Source organism: Phaenicophaeus curvirostris, chromosome Z (assembly GCF_032191515.1).
Source record: "Phaenicophaeus curvirostris isolate KB17595 chromosome Z, BPBGC_Pcur_1.0, whole genome shotgun sequence".
Lineage (NCBI taxonomy): Eukaryota > Metazoa > Chordata > Aves > Cuculiformes > Cuculidae > Phaenicophaeus > Phaenicophaeus curvirostris.
Window position 1 is genome coordinate 39,716,084 of NC_091431.1, and position 19,192 is coordinate 39,735,275.

General features: G+C 45.0%; 1 protein-coding gene across 3 annotated transcripts in view; it reads left to right on the top strand.

Moving 5' to 3' along the window:
- The first annotated feature begins 2,056 nt into the window (after positions 1-2,056).
- The window catches only part of TJP2 (tight junction protein 2), a 70,357-nt gene continuing 53,221 nt past the window's right edge, over positions 2,057-19,192 (top strand). Inside the window, exons 1-2 of one of the 3 annotated variants that reach the window (XM_069881198.1) lie at positions 2,057-2,183; positions 19,008-19,128. The gene's annotated coding sequence lies outside the window, so the exon portion shown is untranslated. Of the gene's footprint in view, positions 2,184-14,852; positions 14,874-19,007; positions 19,129-19,192 lie in introns of those variants that run through there. The other 2 variants (XM_069881193.1, XM_069881194.1) reach the window with 2 other exon arrangements.

Consider the following 19,192-nt stretch of genomic DNA (forward strand, 5'->3'; position numbering starts at 1 on the left):
TTATTGGCAGAATTTTTCCCATGAGGCCATTGTTCCATCTTCAGTGAAGGAAAACAAACGGAGTACTTCTGAAAGATGAATATTGGCATTTGTGGCTGTACTGGCTGCTCAGACTCATCAGAGAATTGAGGAGGGCAGAGGGGGCTGCCATTTTTAAGTATATCAAGAGTTTTCACAAATAGCCAATCACTCTTTCTGCAGGTGATGAGTGTATTTTTCTGCTTCTGGCCCACAGTTCTAGCACGTCTATCTAACCATGCTAAAATTCATTGTTTCCTCTGTGCCAGTGAGTCCTTTGGAAGTCTCAGTTGATTCATGTAGTCAAGATAAGCTTATAGCAACTGCTTGCAGTCTGCATTGCTCACAGAATACTACTTGTGCTTGCCTGGAGTTTTGCGCCTAAATGATTGTCTGCTGCTTGTTGGTTCATTTTCCTTTCCACTTGTAGTAATTCTTAAGAAACATCACCTCTTCCCTGCAAGACTGTTATGTGTGATAAAATCATCCAGTTTTGTTTCCTTACAATTCCCCATGTCTTTTAGCAGCTTCAGAAAGTGGGATACAGACTTGCCCTTAATAGGTGGTAGCTGAGTAAGGGATGGGGGATTCATGGGGAGGTTTGTGTTTGATTATGTTCAGTTTTTGGCTAGTGGTTGAACTCTGATTGTGTGAACCAGCTCTGGAATATGTGGGAGTCCTGGGAAGGAAGGCAGAGGCTTGCCAAAATACCTGGAGGAGCATCCAAAACAGAAAAGGAAGCTTGGGAGCGGCAAAAGCGATCAGGAAGAGATTAACTTTGCCCAAGGGCTTGATGTTGGCGGCAGGGCAAGGCAATGAAAGACTAGGGTCAAGGTGCATCATGTTGTGGCCCCTTAGGGGACTGCATTTATTTACTGTGCACCTCTATTTGCAACTGTAGCTGATCAGGCATGTTCCAGTCCATTTTGCTATTGAGATTTTTTTAAGAAAAAACCAAACTCCTGTGGAGTTACGTCCCACTGTCCCAAATAGTCTTTTATGTAAATTGTACTGTTGGCAGTCGTATAACAAGGACAAGATTCATGACCTCTACCAGAGGAGATAGCCAGAGGAGGCTTTTTTGCTGGGGGCAGTGTAAACAGAGGTACCAACAAAGTTTTTTAAGCTGTTACTAACGATAAACTTTTTTTTAGAGTCTGTGTTAGGTAAAGACAGACAAGTTTAGATAAGGGAACCATAGGTGTTTAAAGCAAGCCATATAACATTGTTTCTGCCCTCTCCAGTTTGGTGAATTGTTTTAAAAAATGTTTGTGTCATGGTAATTATGCTAAATGATCAGTGATTAATCAATTATTAATTCTGTAATCATTGTTAGTTTCCAGATGTAAGCTCTTCTGCTATTCATTCTGCTAGTGTTTGATAGGAAGGGTTGGACTCGATGATCCGGTGGGTCTCTTCCAACCTGGTTATCCTATGATTCTATGATTCATCAGTGTTCTCTGCTGTTTAAAAAAAAAATAAATAAAAATCCATAGGAATATGTTAAAGTAGTATTACTCCACTGCATTTTTGAACACTTTACCAAGCATCTTAAGGCCACTATTGCAAAAGTAGCTTCAGATAAAGTAAAACACCTAGAGAACAGACGGAGTTTTAAAACATTCATTAAGGAAACAGACACCACTCACAGTGTAAACCAAATAATCTGACACATACCTGGAAGTAAGACTGAATTTCCACTCCTCATGCCTTGATTCTGCCTGAATGCAATATTGTGTTACGTAGCGATCGCTGAGCCTGCCTGTAGCTGTCAGAAAACATGATTTTTTTTTTCTTTCTCAGTTTTGCTGTTCTGGTCTTTGAGACTGTGAGGGCCACTTGACAACTACTGTATGCACACGAGTTAATTATTAACTATAGCTACAAGCAGGCTTTTTCAAGACAACGAATGCAGTTTCGTGTTTGCTGTCAATAAAACAGGCTCTTTCGGGATCTCCTTCCAAAGTCCAGCGCCTTCCCGAGGAAACTGCTGGCCTTCGTTATCTTAATGGCTGTATGAGGCACACTGCGCAAACATCATGTGCACCTAACGAGGAAGAAACCCATCCAAATGAGTAATGCTGGGGACACCTAGAATATTTACCATCCACTAGAAAATCAACTGCCTTTTCTCACCGGCAACGTGACAATAAGCCAGAAAACTCGTAAGTGGATTTTGTCTCACAGGTCTGGTGCCAGGGGAGCGCGCCATTTGGGTTTGGGGAGGGTCGCCTTTGGTTTGACCGCCCCGGAGCGCAGATAAGGAATCCTCGGGGACTTTTAGCGCTTTACAATGCAGAGGAAATACGACTCCGAAGAATCCTGTCGGGGCTGTTCAGCCTCGCCTCTCTCGTTTTGGCTGCGGGACGTCCGCGATGCCGTAAAGGCGATGCCTGCGAGCACCAGCATGGAACGCGGGTCCCTTCGGGTGGCTTTAGGGTTTCGGGAACAGTACCGGTACCGCTCCCGGAGCGACACCGGCTGTTCTGGCGCGGAAACGGAGCCGCTCTGCCTTCTGCTGATCTTGGGTGTTTAAAGCCCCGGGTGGTGATGCGAACGGCCCCGCTCAGGCGGAGGGAAGCTCCGCGGCGGGAGGCAGATCCAGCACGCGTGGATCGCACCGCCTTGGTTTTCAAAGCCCTTCCAGGTAGTTTAGATGAGCGACGGTGCCGACTCCCTAACAAGGAGCCGGTGTAGAAGGAAGGAGCGCCGGGAGCCGCGCGGGGCGGCCGGGGCCGGGGCGGCCGCCGTGACTCAGCGGCGCGGGGAGCCGGTATTTCCTGTTCCCCGCCCGTGCCCTCCTGTGTCCGTGGGTGTGAGCGTGTCCGCCCGGCCGTGTGGGCGTGGGAGCGCGTCCGTGCCCTCGCGTGCGTGCGTAAGTGCCGGCGGGTCCCTGAGCGTCCGCGTGCGCGGGAGCCCGCGGGCCCCCGTCTGTGTGTCTGCGGGCGGGGGCGTCCGCCCCGCACCGCGCGTCCGCGGGCGGCCCCGCCAGCGCCCGCGCCCTCGCGTGCGCGAGTAACCGCGTCTCCGGGCGCGTCCCCGAGCGCGGCAGGAGCGGCGGCCGCAGGCGGTGCCGCCCCCGCGGAGGGACGCGCCGCGGCCCCGGCCCCGCCCTCACCGCTCCCCAGCCCGGGGCGAGGCCGGCACCTGCGGCGGGAGCGGCGCTCGGACCCGCACCGGCACCGGCCTGGGCGCAGCCGCGGCAGCCGCTCCGGGGCGGCGGGGCAGGGCTGAGGCTGCGCTCGAGCTCCCGCTGCCGCGCGGCGCGTCCCCCGCCGGCCAGGATCCCGGCCCCTCGGCCCGGGCAGGTGCGCGACTTCCCCCTCCCCCTCCGCCGGGCGCTTCGGTCCTTCCTCCCGCTCCGCCGGCCCTGGGGAGCCGGGCGCGGGTCGCCGATCGGCTTCGCCCTAACGGGATTAAGCGGCTCTCGGTGACTTTTTCCGCGCTAAGTACTTCCCGGGAGAGCGCGATACTGCGTGGGGAGCGGGAGCGGTGTCCCCGGTGAATCGGGGGTTTTGTTTACCCGGGTCTCTCCCGTAGGAGGGCGGTTTCCCGGCGGGCGCGGGGCTCGCGCTGCCTTTGTTGCCCGCGGGATTCCTCGAGCCTTTACGCTGGCGCGTCCCGAGTGGATTCCAGCCGCGCCGCGGGCTTCGGCTGAGGGGGTCAGGGCAAGTTTCGAGTTAACAGGGAACCGTGAAACAAAGGAACGCGCAGTTGCGGGAGCCGGGAACTCGATTGCCGCGTTAAAGTGCCTTGGGGTCGGCCTTGTTGGCTGTGCTCAGCCCAGGTACATTGAACTCGTGGCGTGCGGGGTCTGGTGGATCTCCCCGTGGCGTGTGCTTGCTTTGTTAGACAGCTCTGGCCTTACCTTCCCTCTGCTTGAAACCTCTGTTGTCTGCGTGTTTTCCCAGGATGAAAAAGTTAGGTGCTGCCTGAACATGCTCCTGGGAGAGCCTTTGGGGTTTATGACTTGAGAACTTTTATCCCTCCAGTGTTGCTTTCTAGTTCCCAGCCGCCTGGAACAGCTGGCACCTCGGAGTAATCTGCTTTCTAGTTTCGATTTGCGCACTGATGGCAAATCCAACGGCTGGAGCGGTATTTGAAAGCTCCCAACCCCGCAGCTGTGCTCCAGCAGAGGCCACCAAATCTCTGCTTAGTTTTAACCTTTAGATGTAACTAGGAAGGTGGGATGGTTTGAGGAGAGTTAAAATTACTTACCTTTTCTTCTGCTGCTCTGCAGAGTTTTGTTTGGAAGGTTTAGGATTGTGATTCGGCTGTGGTTGAGAGAAAAAAAACAACCCAAAAACCAAACCAAAACTCAAACATGGGCTGTGACTGGTAAAGCTGATTCTTTTGTTTCTGAAGCGTTCATAGTCCAAGGATCCCTCTATCAGCTCGTCCAAGCAATGACCCTTGCCAGGATTCGTGAGGTCTGAATGGCGGGGATCAGGTACTGGAAAGCATGGGAAGTTTGGTTGCGTAAATTGATGCTCATCTATATATTGTCAGGCTGCTTGAAGAGACTTTGAACTACTTTGCGTGTGGTGTGCTTGTGCCAGTAAGATTTAGAGTTGGTATAGTGTAGCGCTTATGAGGGCTTTCATCGGGCCCTGGGGAAGCTTTTTGCATGTATTTGACTTATAGGTGAGTTTACTGTTATAATTGCTTCCAGACTGCTATGTGCAAACATCTTGTTACGGTCTAAACGTTGTATTTACGTGGCGGTACTGACTTTGCAAAGGAAATCACTGTGGATTGGAGGAGCCATGTCTAATTATGTTCTGCGTTGCCCTGCATCACAAAAGCAGCGACTGGTACTGTGCTGGGGTTTTGTGAAACTGAAGATGAGTATCGGGAATCTGTGCAGTGGGGTTAGGATGATCACAATACTTTGCATGAGCAGTAATCTCAGGAGAGCTCTTCATAATAGAGCATCAAAGTAATTAAGTGCCTGATACTTTTTGGATTGCTTAATCCCCCCTTTCCTGGTTGAATGTCTTCTAAGGGCAACCAGGAAATCTTTCTGAGCGATTAAAACATCGTTTAGGCAGTGACACGGTTCACAAAATGGGGTGTGTTCTACCTTTATAAAACCTTGATGCCCAAAAGCCTCATAAAGTTCCTGGATCATAGTAATCCTCAACCGGGGAATGGCCTAATATTCCGAGGCTGCTTTAAAGCTGCATTCAACTTAGAGTAAATTTGCATGGTAACACTTGTGTGTGTGTTTTAACAGTTATCAACATTGTCTGTCTCCCAGACTTCCTTGTAGGGTAAAGGAAAGCTGTCCTTACTGGTCAAGGGTGTTCTCTTGAATTGCTGAAATAAGAGTGTTTACGTTCTCAAGGAGAGTGTAGCTTTTGCTAGGCCATGGCTGCATCGATTTCATCCTGTTGTGGTAATCCTGGAACCAGTAGTTATAATAACAGGGGGAAGAAAGTACTGACATAATGTAACAGCTACACTTTCTAGAGGTTAGAGATTTTCAAATCTGGTTTATTTTCAAGCGGGTGCAAAAATGCTCATTGCTGGGGAAGAATGAATTTGTTAAATGGCAACTGATCCTCGACATCAACAGTGCAAAGCCTACCAACATTAATCCTGAATTGCAGTGAATTTCTGTGAATGTTGTAAGTCTTCTCAAAAATGAGACAGTTGATGTGTTCGAGAAACATTTATGGCAATAAGCATGCAGGGCATAATTTTTACGCCCGTCTTCTAAGGTATGAATCTTGCGATAGAGAAGAATGTTTGCAAATGGTGGGTTACCTACAAAGAATTGCAGCACTGAAGTGGGTGTGACTGGCTGTGCGTGGTTGTGCTGACATATGCACACTGGTGCGTGTTGTTGTCTTTCGCAGTTGAAGTTTCAATCCTGTTGGTAATTCAATTCAAATTGGTTTCAATCCTGTGAGTAAGTACCCTAAGTTGTTAGGGAAGTACTTCAGGTTTAATTTCTACACCGTTTTCTCTTCCAGATGCTTTTGTCAAAATACAGCTGTTCAGCCAAAGAATGCTTTTCTCGATTATCTGAACCCGTCTTCTTCTTCTTAAGGAGGAGCACTGTGTTAGATCTTTGCCTGCTCCATTGTAAAATGTGCTTACTTCTTGTTCCCAGAGCCTTTGGAGCCTTCTGTTGCCCTTTAATAGTCTTTTACCAGTACTAGGGTTATTTTAGTCCCACTTCAGAAAGTAATATATTTTTTTTTCTGAGCAGCTAAATTGTGATTTAGAACTTGCTGCTGTTATTATTACTACCACCAGACAAAGCCTTCATTAAACAGGTGAGGGCTGAGGTTGTTTTTTACTTAAATGCTATGTCATTAATACAAGTTTTAACTGCAGTATGGGAATTAAACAGCTTCACGCAGTAGCAAGGACCGCTCCAGGTCCTTTCACAACTTAAGCTATTAATGTTTGGGTTGTTTTTCAGTTGTTTTGTTATTGTTGATTTTTTTCCCTTTTAAATCAATTAACTGCTTCTTCAGAATGCGTATTGCTAGGGAATAGCATAGATTTCTGCTTCCGATGAGAATGTAGACTGTGGCAACTCCTTCCTATCCTGACCCTTGCAGTAGTAAACATACTTAGGATGTTTATGATCCAAGCCTAGTAATGATGGAAGGAGCCGTGGGAGCTCTGGTATGGTATCTTGTGTAGCATCTACCCTAGTGTGTATTCATCAGCTGCAGGCTTTGTTTTTAGGAAACTTGAGCTACCAAAGTCTTCCTGAATTTAGGTCGGCATTGCCACTGTGTATCTGAGTACTGGAAACTCGGATAACCGTGGTTCCTAATCTCAGAAGAGAATTAAACTCTTTAGTGCTGTATTTTCAAATGTATAGCACGAAAATTATAGATAAAAATACCGTGTGATGCAGTAGTAGCTCATTTGAAGAGTGCGAGGAAAAAATATAAATCTCCTTTTGTTTTTCTTTTTCCTGATGCCTGCTGTCTTTCAGTGCAGTTGTGCTTTGCTTCTGTCTTTCACCAGGAATCCAGAATTGCTTTTGAGAAATTTCTGTTTATTTCTTAAAAATATGCAGATTATTTCAGGTATGGTGTGTGTATATACATGTGAAATTACAAAGTTTGGATGCCTAGTTAGGTGTGGGTGTGTTTTCATTAAGCTAGGCATGAGCTCAGAGAGTGTGGATCACTTTGGATCTTTCCCTCAGATTGGTTCAATACCTCTCCTAAAAGCAATTTGTTATCATTACTTTGTCAGACAAAATTAATGCTTTAACATCAGCCTGCATTGTACTGATAAACTGAATCTGAACTCAGCAATATTTAACTTCATATAAACCAAGGTTTCATATATCTGTTCAAGTTATTTCTTACTGCTTTGCTCCGCTAGACTTTTTTTTTCTTTTTTTAAGAGATATTAGAGAAAACCCATAAATCTGTCCTGCATGTCACTGTTAAAGGCAAGGCTGCCTGTAGTCTGGCACTCTCTATTCTAACATCTGCTTCATCATCTAGCTCTGCTTAATAGCCAGCAGATTTGACTGCTGGTGTCTCTAGCATCCTTAGCACAACTTTGTATAAGCTGATTCTGAGAATTTCCAGGAACATATGGACTGTTCAGACAAGGGACGATCTTTAAGGAGGGGCCAAAATCAACTGCAGTCATTGAAGCTGTATGAAGGAAGTTTCCAGGTCCTCCTTTTCTCTTCCCATGAGACCACTCCCGCCACAATCTGATCCTTGATGCTCCTTTGCTTCAAGATTGTTTCAACAGATCAGGCTTTACATATGCATTGATTGGTTTTCAAGATTTTTTATTTAGCGTTATGGCCTAAACCAAACGCAGGTATGTTCTGGAAGTTAACAACTGTTGTAGTTACTCTCTTCACGTGAGAAAAAGCATGTAGGAAGAGACCTTTGTTTCTTTGCCCATGGCAGAGGGTTGGAACTGGATGGGCTTAGATGTCCCTTCCAACCCAAACCATTCTGTGATTAACTACATCTTATTTTGGGGCTTTGTTAATAGTGAATATTTATACCCGCTAACTGACCTGTATTGATAAATGAAAGATAAACTGGAAGAAAGTTTGATTTGATGGTGTTACTCCTGGTTGCGGCGCCTCGTGGTTCTCCAGCACACACTGGTCTTCATTTTGAGTGAATTTGAGCCCAAAACTCTGTTTAAAGCCTGGAAGGATGAGTGATGAAGAAAATGAAGCATAACCAAGCTTGTAAATGCACATCTAAAGGCTTACTAAGCAAAAGCTAGGAACCGTGGGCTGCTAGGGAGCCTTGCAGTTCAGAGAGCAGCACGATAATCGTCACCTGCAGGACTTTTAGGAGTGCACGAAAGCCTGGCTGGAGGTCCAGGCTACCACTGTTATGACAGGCTGCTTCTGGGTTCCGTTTTGGGCCCCTCACTCCAAGAAGGACATTGAGGGGCTGGGGTGTGTCTGGAGGAGGGGAATGGAGGTGGGAAGTGTCTGGAGCCCAGGGGTTGTGGGAGTGACTGAGGGACCTGGGGTTGTTTAGCCTGGAGAAGAGGGTGCTGAGGGGAGACCTCATTGCTCTCTGCAGCTCTTGGAGAGGAGGTTGGAGCCAAGCAGGTGCTGGGCTCTTCTCCCATGTGAAGTGACAGGGATGGGAGGACCTGGCCTCGTGTTATGCCAGGGGAGGTTTAGGTTGGATATAGTGGGCTGTAGCAGGTTAGAAGCTGTTTCTAGGAATAAGAGGTGCAGGGGGGATCTGTGATGACATCAGGGGACCTTAGGCTTGGAAAGAAGTTCTTTGAGCTACTCTTCAAGGAATGCTGCTTGGACACCACTTAATGGAACTTTCCTTTAACAATTTTATTGCGAGAACAAGAAACCAACGTGCGAGAACAAGAAACCAACGTGCGAGAACTACGAACAGTGTGCGAGAACTACGAACAGTGTGCGAGAACTACGAACAGTGTACATGAACTACAAACAGTGTACAAGAACTAGAAACAACATGCAAAACCTTAACCATCCCTCCCCAATGCCCCCCTGAACCTCTAACGATCTTTGTCTGCCTCCCCGTACCCTTCGTCCACCCACTCCCCTGTAGGCTTCGACCACCCCCCACACCCCCGTAGGCTTCGACCACATCCCAGTACCCTTCGTCCGCCAGCCCCCCTGGGTCCTGGGTTCATCAGCTCCTTAGCCATTCTCCTACTTCTCTTCACTGTGTGGTCTCTTATTCAGTGGTGCGGTGGCCTCCGGGCTGCTGGCTCTTCTTTTCTGGGCTTGCCGACGCTGTGTGGTGGAGCGTGGGCTGCCCGTGCTGGCCAAGGAGGGCCCTGCCCCAGCCACCTCCGGTTGCTGCTGCATCTCCTCTTGCTCCCCATTGGTGTTAGTGGGGGCAGAGCTGGTGGAATCCCCAAAAAGGGCAGGTGGTGGGGAGCTGGGGGGCTCTCGTGCCCCAGAGGTGCTAGAGATGGTGGAGGCAGCTGGACCAGGGGCAGGAAAAGCCACTCGGGTGGCACTGGGGCTGGGGGCAGCTGGAGCAGGGGCAGGAGAAGCCACTCGGGTGGCATTGGGGCTGGGGGCAGCTGGAGCAGGGGCAGGAGAAGGTGCTTGGGTGGCACTGGGGTCGGAGGCGGGTAGAGCAGGGGCAGGAGAAGGTGCTTGGGTGGCACTGGGGCCAGGGGGAGCTGGAGCAGGGGCAGGAGAAGTTACTCGGGTGGCATTGGGTCCGGAGGTGGCTAGAGCAGGGGCAGGAGAAGGCAGTCGGGTGGCACTGGGGCCGGGGGCAGCTGGGGGGCTGCCCTCCCGCTCCAGGGCAGTATGGGCAGCTTCTCTTCTTTCAGAATGCTGAGTCTCCCAGCGGAGCCGGACCCTGACTGTTTGAATCAGTCGGTTCACAAAGTCTCTTGTGTGTTGTTGCAGAGTATCATGCAGCACGTGGCTCAAGACCTCCTCGTCTGGGCCGAAGCAGCGCAGGCTGGACAACACAAGGCTCTGGGCTTCCCTTGTTTCCATGTGGACGTCCCCAAGGATCTGTCTCAATTCCTGTTGGAGCCATGACAGTATGGGGCGGAGAAGACCTGGGTCCTGCCGGAACCTGAAGGCCCAAATCCTCGGGTGGAGGTGGCGCTGAGGAGGTCTGAGCGCCAAAAAGTTACTAGCTACTGGCTGGGGTGCTTGGTGGCGATGGCGTCTGGGGATGGCTGGGGTCCCCTGAGCCCCCTCTGCCAGGTGGACAGCGGCTGGTGGTGTCCTGGGTGGTTGGATGACGTGTTCTTCGAATTGGTCATCTGCCTGCACAGAGTGGAGGATGGATTCCACCCGCCTTCTGCAGAGGGGGCATTCGGGCTTCTGGAGAGCCCACTGCAGGATACAGCTGAAACAGAAGGTGTGGAGGCATGGCATCGCGTAGGCAGCTGCCTCCCGGGTGTCTAGGCAGATGGTACAACGCTCAGCTGCCTCCGCAGCCATGCATCCTGCCTGCAGTGGGCTGGCGGAGCTGGTGGTGGGTGCAAACCACCTCTCCTCCATCTACGGCAGCACGTGTTGGGCTAGAGAAGGAAGAGAGGTCTCTCTAACTGGCTGGCTTGGGCAGGAGTGGAAGAAATGTGTAGGACCCTCAGGAGGGAAACCTTTCCAGCTCCTCGGGGCCATGTTTCCCCACAAAGCTCACCTGTGCTGCTGCAAGTGTGTCTCCTGGCTGCTTTGGGTGCCTTTCAATAGTTGGGTTTGGGGAAATCTTCTGTTGGGACCAAGGTCAGACACGAGGTCAAGTCTGGGCCTCCAGCTTCGCAAGCTGCTCTGCTGCAGTCCAACCGAGTGGACTCACTACCGTATCTAAGCAGCGAAGGCTGATGTTGACCACCCGTCGCTAGGTGACAACAGAACCCCTGCGTTGGGGATGTTGCTGTGGGCTGTCTCACCCATGTTGCTTGGCCCAGCACACGTGTCTGGGGCTACTGCAACGTCACTGCCGCTTCCGTGCCTCAGTCTCTTCTCTTGTGCTTGGTGTTGGTGTTGCCAGGCCAGTCACCGAGGCCTCAGCTTGAGCGTTGAAGCACCCAGCGTAGTGGTTGAATCTCCATCCTTGAAGAGGCTCAAAAACCATGGCAGTTGGGGATGTGGTTTAGCAGGCACAGTCGTGCTGGGCTGATAGTTGGATTGGATAAGCTTAGAGGGCTTTCCCATCTTTAAGGCATCTGTGATTCTCTAAGACAAGTAGAATGGGTGCTGCCTCCAACTGTCAGAACAGACTCTGGTTCACCAGATGCTTTGCTTTGAATGTATTGACTTGCTGAAGTTCCTACAAGGCATAAATATGATCTGTTTTCTGACATAATGTCAAATCTACACAAGAAGTGAATAAACGTTGCTTTAATAGAACTGACTCTTTATAGAGGGAGTGGCTGGCTCGGGCAGAGGAGAGCTGAGGAGCAGGAACAATGTACAACAACTACGAACAACGTACAACAACTAGAAACAACGTGCAAAATCTTAACCATCCCTCCCCAATGCCCCCCATAACCTCTAACGATCTTTGTCCACCCCGCTTCTCCTTCATCTGCCTCCCCGTACCCTTCATGAGAGAATTCTTTGGTCTGTAGGTGTTAGAGACATTTTTATTGAAAGATGAGAAAGAAAAGAGTTTTTTCTCTTTCCAAAGATGGGAAGTAATTTGTGGCTAAGTTCGGCGATGGTTGTCTCCTTTGTAGTTGGGTCTGAAGTGACAGAAGATGTCATCTTGCTTCTATCATCAGTTTTTACATGAAGTGTGCTCTACAGCTAATTAAGGGAGTATGACTCTGTTTTAATCTGTCAAGGATTAGAGCAGAAGAAAGCTTTTGCTTTGATCTCATAAATGTTTCTTTAATGCAGGAAAGAGCTTCTGTCATTCTTTCCCTGTTCCCTGGCATATGTCTTATTTTACAGACCGTCCACTGCAGCTGAGCCTATATGTGTGAATGAAAATAAGCCAACTTCAGAACTGCTTTTGCAGAAGTCATCTGTAGAATTACAGCCAGGTTGCAATCACTGCCCCAAGACTGAAGCTTTTTCCCCTCTGCTTTAGCTAAGGAAGCACAGAAAGGAGTAGTGGACTTTGGATGCATGTTACTGGATTTTTTTTTTGTTGGTAAATTGATTAGTAATTAATATGAGAGATGCATAGGGAGAAAGTTAGCAGAGGATGCAAGTATAGTGAATAAGCCAAGAATCTTTCTAGCTGAACTGTGAGGCGGTTTATTGCTGTTATCTTTTTTGGATATGGCTGAAGAACATGAGTTCCTGAAGCTGACAGAAATATTTTTCTTAACAGCTTAATTACATTATGTTTGTTCACTTGTGTGTTCCCAGTTAGGAAAATTGCGCTGTGTTCTTTTCAGTAAAACTCAGTATTCATTCCTCCTGTAAAAATACAAAGCCAAAAGAAGGGGAGTGGATGGTAAAACTCCCCAACAGGAAACAATGGGTGATGGTATGTTTTAGGCCTTTTGTTTGCTCTGCAAAAGACATCCATCACTAACAATGGATCTGCTAGCAGAATTTCTGTTTTCAAATAAAGTTGAAGGAAGTTGATAAACAATGAGTCACATTTATTTGCTTTATATATCCAAAGATTTCATGAGCCATTTAGCCAGAAGCAGTACTTGGGAGTAATTTGTGCCTATTGTGTGAGCTTGGCTTCTCTTTGTACGGGGCTAGTTGTGACTTGTGGAGTCAGAAATAATTATCTTTGCCTGAAGGTACAATAGATGGACCAGAGCTGCACTAAGTGTTTTTTAGGCTTTGCATAGGAATCTGGCTTTGAAAAATACTTTCAGGAATTTTTTGTAAGAATTGTTTCTTAGATCTATAGGTGCAAAATTTAGGGTTAAAAAAAAGTGTCGAGGGGAGGAGATGAGTACCTAAACCTTCTTAGAAGAAATTGTGTTGCTAACAAAACTCGCTTTGAGGGAAGACTGGATTTTATCAAAATGTTTCTGCATTTAAGTACAATTTAACATCGCCATGGACTACTGCAGTCAGAAGGTTCTTCAAAACTGGAATAGCAGAAAGGCTGCCCGCCTGTTATCTTGTTTTTCCTAGTCAGTACTGCCTCTGCAATAGAGCTGCAAAAGCTATTGGAAGTCAGGATGCATGCGGGCTTAATGACGTTATCTGTGCTTGGAGACTTCAAGTAGTACTTCTCTTTGCTAAGCTTCTTAATACTTTGTATACAGATGTTTGAAGTTGTAGTTAAAACCTGGAGAAGTAATTCCGTGCTTAATTTAATTTCTGTGTTTTTAATATATTAATTGATTTTCATAATACATTACCAATTTTCAGATGGCATATTCCTTACATATCAGCATGCAACTAGTTAGATGAAAACAAGATTTTTCCCTCTTGACAGTTGTTTGCAGTGGTACTCCCTGAATGTAAAAAATGCTCTATTTTCTTTTACTCTTCTAAGATCAGTCCCATGGACCACTATTTAGTAATAGCTTGAGAGAGTTCAGTGTGTCTTAACATAACCTAATATTCTGGCGGAATATTAAACACCAAATGTAGGTAGCACAGGACTGTAAGTAACATAGGACCTGGCAATGAGTATACAAATCTTTGTCTTAAGAGCTGAATGTTTTACAGTATTAGTGAGAACTTGTGGCTTACATCTTGGCATTTCTAAATAAGTAGCATGCCATACAAAGTAACTCCAACAGAAACACAGATATGTCTAGTAATAGTTGGGAATAACTAAAATGTAGTTTATAGCTGGAGTTGTAGCTGAAGTCTTCAGGATTCCTGTCCTATCTGTTCTTTTTACACTTTAATCTTATATTATTTACATATGAATATATTTTTATATTGTATGTAATTTACATATTCATCTTAATACTATGTACATAAGTGCATAATAATATAATATAATATATAAAACATTCAGCTCTTACTATCTTAGTATTTAAGTAGCATTACGACAGCATTTCCTTAGTTTTTGTGCAGTCAGTTGTATATCATTACTGCAGTTTGACAGTGTTACAGCATTTCTAGAATGTTACTGTGATTTCAACATGTATGTCTGACTCCACCTTCTTAGTACCTGAGGTCTTTGGCATGCACAGTTACTTACCTCATGGCTAGAACAATTTTGACATGGAAGGTAGCTTCTGGTATTGTGTGGGGCACATTTGAATGACTGGTAGGTATTGTAATGGGAGTCTAGCTTTCTTAAGTCTGTACAAGTCACGTAAGGAAGTGTTTCTTCATGCCTTTTCTGAACAGATCAGATTAATCCCTTGTAACACTTGTGATGTACAGAGCTTTCTGCTGCTGAGAAGAAAAGTTGACGGAAAGCTATTTTTATCTGTCACTATGTCTAAAACAGTCTCAAGTTTTCTGTGCAGATCTCTCTTATTCCCTGGCTGGATTTGACAGAGAAGTTACCTAGTGCTCCATTAGTACTTGAAAGATTATAGGCAGCAGAGATTTAGCAAAGGATTAGTCAATTGGAGAGTGTGCATTATCCGTCCAGGCTTAGGCCCGTGATTGTCTCTTCAATCATTTTCATTAGTGTCTTATTCAAAGATCGAATTATGTAACAGTGACGTTTCAGGGGAATCCGGTAGGAGTTTTTCGTTGGTTTCTCTCTCCTGCTAACTCTTCAAGCCTGGGAGAGGGGGAAAAAACGTTATTTTTGTGCTTGAAACTATAGCATGTTTTGAAAAGCAGCAGCTCAGCTAAGTGAAGAGGCATGACTTCAGTGGCAGCATCTGGATGATAACTTAACTCTTGAGAGAGTCAGGATGCGGTACAAGAAGTATATAACTATTTTAGAAGCAGCAATAGGCATTACTCCCCTTAACAAGAGAGAGCTGCTTCCTGAGGGTAGACATGCAAACCTATGGCAACATCCAGGGTAAGTGTTAAAAAGCAAAGAATAACTATGGGGAAACCTGTGCTCACCTTGAATCACGCTGTTTTAAAGCTTGTTGATGGAAAGCAGGAGAGTCATGTATGAAACAGGTAATCTTTTTTTGTACCTTCCAAATGCTGTATCTTCCGTAGGTGTAGTTAAACTGTGGCTTCATTTGAGGTTTCTGTGTACTTCATGTCCTTGGCTAGTAGAATACGTAGGAGAGGGCATTACTTCTGAATTGGGACTTTGCTGAAGAACAAAAAGGATACATATCTGAAAGAAAATTAAATGGTTGTTTTGTGTTAATTGCTTACTACTAAGACAATGTGTGTATGTTTGCATTCCCCCTTCTCCTTTATTTAAAAGTATATGTATTTTAGTTTTATCCATGGGAGAGCTAGCAGCTTCTAAAAGTGGAAATGCTTTTCTCTGTGTGAAACTTTGCTTCTCCGCTAAGAAGCAAGAGTTCATCGTACTTAAGAATACTATTTCCCTGAAGAAAAATTTTAGTTTATTAGAAGGTAAGTCAATTAAGGTTATTAATGTTCAAAATGTGAAGTACTAAGCTTTCTGGTTTTGCCAGAAGCAGTCCAGAGTGCTTTCTTGTACCATACAGCTTGAGTATTAGGCTTCAGAGATTTCTTTCTGTTTGTAACTGTTTACCTCAAAAACTGAAGGGATGTGTGTGAAGGCAGATTGTCATTCTCTCCCACCTTCCCCCTTGTATGAGTCTTTAAGTCTCTCCTCTGTTTTCTATGCATTAGAATGCTGTCACCTTGTTTCAGACATTGCAGGGGAGTGTAAAGTATGAGAGGCTTTCATTCAAGAACAATTAATATGTTTGCGCTGGTTCAGAGTAGTTTTGTGTAAGCAAGACTTCAAAGAAAAGCTTGGAGTAAAACTGACTGTTTGGCCAGAACTGAGCTCAAATTTATTATGTAATTTTTCCACAAGAACACTTCCTCTAATGGTGGTAGCAACAGTAAAAGCAATTAAAATATTGTATGATCACTGTATGATTTTTTTTTTAATTGCATCACTGAAACCACAAAAACTAGTCTACAAAACATGCCGATGCCAGCAGACTCCAGCCTCTTATCAACACAAGTATTCTTCAAGTTGTTCCTAAGTTTCATGTATCATGTTAATGAGTGCTTGTAGAGCTTCTTATTAAAAATCTGCCCATTAAAAAGCATTCTTACTACAGTGTACTTGGACACAGGACAGTGGAGTGTCCTGGACAGTGACTTCCTTCGGTTGTTTAATTTAAGTTATCTGTATGCCAATCTCTTTGAATTTTGCAACCCTCTTTACATGTTGATAAAATGATACATGATTGCTCTTGAAAGTTTGAAGAGCAGTGTTGGAAAGTAGTGGTACATTCTTTCAGAATTCCTCTTTGTTTTCAAGTAGGTTGGTTTGGCCAGAGTCACAGACTGAAACAAATTGTCTAAAAATGAACCTCACAAACTTATGCATTATTTTTTGGTTTGTAACTGGGACTGCTTGGCTTTCATCTAATACAGAATGTTAGTCAGTATCAAAGTGCAAAAAACCTACTCCGTTAATATTTGCTTTTATTTCCAGCATACTTAATTGGGCATCTCATTTCAGGGAGAGGTTTATTTGATGGAATTGTTGTACGCCCTTGGAATTCCAAGCTGGTTAAGATGTATTTGGATTATATTTGGATTTGCCATTCCAACAGCTTCAGAAAAGCAGAAAAGTTGTTGTTGTTGGACAGTAATAGGGATCCCTTATATGTTTTCATTAAAACTTTCAGGGAGCTTCAGGCTGGTTACCAGCAATTGCAGCAAAGTGAACTGTGAATTGAAGAAAAAAGCACTATTCTTTTTGTAGCTGTAGGCTGTTTATTCTGTACAACTGGAGTAAGCAAATCAATTACTCGCTTTGCTAACATCAGCTTATCGTTCAACTTCTAGACTTCCTGTCACGTTCACATAAAAAAGTTGTTTTAGAAGTCTGTGTGTGTAGGGAGGAAAAAAACATAATGAGACAGTTTACAAAACCTGATACTGAATGTAGAATATAGAGGTCCTCATATGTCATCTCCTCTGCAGAAATTCATATGTGTTCTTAACTCAAATAATTTCTTTATTGCTCTTAATCATTTCCTAAAATAAAAAGTAGCATTGCAGCATGATGCCAGCTTGAGTGCCATCACTTGGAAGTTCTGAAAATCATTATTAAACCCCAAGATTAAGGCACAAAAGAAAGAGGGAAACACAAGTACAATATTTTGCTGAGGTATATATTTATATTTCCATATCAAAGGCATTATAAAGTATGTTTTTGTACCTCATTTTTTTTCTTTGAATAGTGATGTGATTTCTGTGACAGACTGATCATTATGACTTCTGAAGTCTTCTCACAGAGGCAAAATTATGACAACAGAGGTAGCTGAGGTTTAGTTTGCTTGTGTAACTTTGCTGCAGCCTCCATAGAAGTGTTCTGTGCACAGCCTGGAACAATAAGGCTGATGTTTATTCATAACGCACTGTGTAGCTCTTTTCTGCTCTTTAGTGGTCATGGAAACTTAGTATTAACCTTTTGTTCTGCAACTTCAGAAATCGTGTCTTGATCTAAACTAGTAGTTTTATTACTTTTAGAAAGCTGCTTTTATGTTGGAAGAATCAGCAGAGACTGTAAATGACCTTGTGGTGTCACAGTATGGTGTGTGACAGGTGTTTGCATTTTTTAAGTTTATGCGAAGTTAATCTGAGAGCAAATGCATTTAAAAAATATCTTAGAATTTTTGTGGGTTTTTTTGAACCTGGAACCTCATTGTGATTGCACTCAGGAAAATGTGGGTGCAACATATCAATAAAATTTCAGGTAAATAATCGGTCGAGTTATGCAGAATTATTTAAGTGTCTGTTATGGCTCTCCTGCTTTCTAGAAATTGCTAATGAAGTATTAATCAGAACTTTCAAAACCCCGTAAATATCAGAGAGGGGAAAAAACCCCAAGCCTGTTACAAGTATGGATGAGAGAGTTTTCTAGGGAAGTCTGGCTATATCTTTCTTTAGAAGATGGGACACTTTGGAAAGGTGGTCTTTGAGTGGAATTAAGATGATCAAGATCTCCTAAAACCAAAACAAAACTCAACCAACAAACCTTAACTACTGGCTTCTGTTTCAATTTCTGTCAAAAGTTCTTCCTTCATCTTAGTGAGACCATTGATTTTCTGTTCTCCTGTGTAGGGTAATCAAAGACTAGGACAGGGGGTGGTGGAATGCTGAATGGAAGCTATCAGACTGTGCAGAAGAGTATCATAGAATCATAGAATAACCAGGTTGGAAGAGACCCACCAGATCATCGAGTCCAACCATTCCTATCAGACACTAAACCATGCCCCTTAGCACCTCGTCCAACCATTCCTATCAAACACTAAACCATGCCCCTTAGCACCTCGTCCACCCGTGCCTTAAACACCTCCAGGGAAGGTGACTCAACCACCTCCCTGGGCAGCCTGTTCCAGTGCCCAATGACCCTTTCTGTGAAAAATTTTTTCCTAATGTAGTAGCTAATGAGTAGTAGCTGAAGCCTGTTGAACAGGGAAAGGAATAGAAAATTACATTGGAAATCGTTTCTTTTCTGTCATTTGACAACTGGAATTGTTAAGTTAGCGAGTGAAGAGAGTGATTTATGTGTTCTTACTGAGGTTATGCTCAAGATACAACACTCTTACTAGATTAACTTTGCACAATCTTGTGCAAGCTAAGCTAACAGACTAAGACCAAATTAAAACAAAAAGCGGAGTTGTCATGTGGAGAGGACCATTGCAACAAAGGGAATATAATCTTACTTCCTGCCTGCACACAATTTGATTTGCCAAAAATGCGTTGTTGCCTTCTGTGCAGGTTTGCATAGATGCCTGACTAGCATCAGTGCTTGAATTGAAATTTGCAGTGTTGCTGCAAGTGTAAGTATTGCTGAGTATCTCCTTTTTCAAGCACTGTTTTGTCTTGATTGCTAGTGAAGTTAAAGCATGCCAAAGTAACCAGGGAAAAAATACATTATATCCTCTTTATCTCTAGAACTTTAGTGTCCCAGGCTTCGCTGTCACTCTTTTATGATTACACATGACTTAAATGAAACTATATTTTTCAGGGAGCAAACTACTGCACTGCCATCTCCTTGTGAGTGGGACTGGGAGCACAGATCTGCATCAAGCCTAAAGCATCTCACAGCAAGTAGACAGAGACACTCAAAAGCTGTCATTCGTCACAAGGTACCGGTCAAGTTACTACAGCTAGAACTGGCCATTAGTTTAAAATTACAGACTCTTGTAATGT